This window comes from Meleagris gallopavo, chromosome 1, assembly GCF_000146605.3.
Source record: "Meleagris gallopavo isolate NT-WF06-2002-E0010 breed Aviagen turkey brand Nicholas breeding stock chromosome 1, Turkey_5.1, whole genome shotgun sequence".
NCBI classification, from domain to species: domain Eukaryota; kingdom Metazoa; phylum Chordata; class Aves; order Galliformes; family Phasianidae; genus Meleagris; species Meleagris gallopavo.
In genome coordinates this window covers 13,048,163-13,050,142 of record NC_015011.2, presented here as the reverse complement: position 1 = coordinate 13,050,142, position 1,980 = coordinate 13,048,163, and positions in this window count along the sequence as shown.

Sequence of the window (1,980 nt, the reverse complement as noted above, 5' to 3'; positions counted from 1 at the left end):
TTAATCAGGAATCTGTTCCTTTCCTATCAATGGGAGGACCTCCCTGGAGTTTTTAGCCAAAGTGGTTCTTGAACAAAGTCAGCATTAATAGGCACAGCTATCATCAAGGGACAGCGGCCCTACTGATTGCACTGCAACCTGCATCAAGATTTTCTGCCACTGGCAAAAGTTGTTGTGCTAATTGCACATGTGCCTATCATCACTTTACAAACAGTTCATGAGGTAGGAATTACAAAATCATACCTTTAAGCAAGTGTGAAGCTGATATGATTGACTGCCAACTTGGCATTAACCAGTCGAACATGCCTTTCAGCTCTCAACAGAATAAAGACTAGTTCATGCCTATCAATGAGAAGGAAAAAACCATACACAGAGCCATAAATCATTGATGTGTTCCACATCAGGAAATTATACTTAAGACTTCTTATCTTAGTGGGAGCCGACAGAATGAATATCTGAAATAATTATTTAAACTCATGACAGCCTGGCAAACAGCTCATAACTTCTTTTGAAAGTGCTGCTTACCAAGGCCACCCTCTTTTCCCACCGCTTGTGCAACAGAGGATTTATTGTGATCTTGTCTAGACAGTTGTTTCCTTGAAGAACGTTTTAAAGCGGTTGAACACAAAATGTAAGTCAGTTGGTTTCCTCAAGGAGATGGCCAATATGTTTATTAAATCCTCTAGAAAAAAAAACAAATAAGATACCATTAGTATTTTGTAGAAAGAATTAAAGCTGTGATTCAAGAGTGGTAGAGTAAAAAATCCTTATCTCAGCATATGAAAAACATTCATTATCTTTCATCACAAAATGTCAACATAAAACAGAGTAGATTCACAGAAATCAGTCAGTATCCATTACAGACCCAATGCTCCACGGACATGTTTTTCTATGCTTTGTTTAATAATTAATCATAGGATATACTCTTCTAACTACTAATGATAACATTTCTGTTGTGCTATTCATGCTTCTATTGAACAATACCTTATTCTTTAGATAGTTTAACTGAAGTCCATGACATGCTCAAGCCAATAATGTGTTTCAAGTTGAGGAGACTTTGCAAACAATTAAGGTATTCCTCAAAACAAAGCAGGAAAACAGACCAGGGCCTAACACAGTCTGTGGCCATATCCCAAGTGGCCTTTTTTTTTCCACCAGTTCTCCTCACGGCCCAGGCACTAAGACTCCTTTGTTCTTTACATAGAATAACCCCTACTAACACTGATGAAAGCTCTGTGAATACACATGGTCTCAACAGCTGTTGAAGGAACTCTTTGCTCTGTTTAATCTTCCAGCTACAGCCTCATTAGGTCTAATCAGCAGCATTTTTTGAAGCTTGCTCTGTTTTTTCCTTTCTGATCTTTCAGTTTTGACTTTCATTTTGCTTTGCAAGAGAACACTGTCAATACTCTGCAACAGATTCACCACTGTTAAGGAACAGATATAATAATGCATTTATCAGCATATTGATTCCAATTAGCTTTTAGATATGCTTTTATTTTCATTGTTGTGTTCATTTTAAAATATAGAAGAAACATTTAACACACTCTTTCAAAAAAAAAGGTACACTGGGGACTATAAACATGGACAGCACAGGATGAACATATTGATTGAATTTACCCTCACTGAGCTTCACCTTCGTGAAAATAGGATTCTGGTGTGACTACTTTTTCTAGTCTACTGCTAGTTAATGAAGAAAGATAAGAACCCCAGAGAGCAATTGATACAGCCCAGGACTAGCACTTATTTTAGGGTGCATTTTGCAGATGGGCCTCCTACTCCTCCACCTGCAGTCATACCTACCAGCCACATGCAGCTGGAGGGAAGCAGGGCTGCAATTAGAAAATATGTTTGCAATTAGATCACAAGTGTAATTTGAAAAGAGTCCCTGAGGGTGTGGTTTGATGAGCAGCTGATCTAAGCACTCATGGCCTTGAAAGGAGGTGTCACACTTCCCCCCGCCTCGCTTGCTTGCTTTTT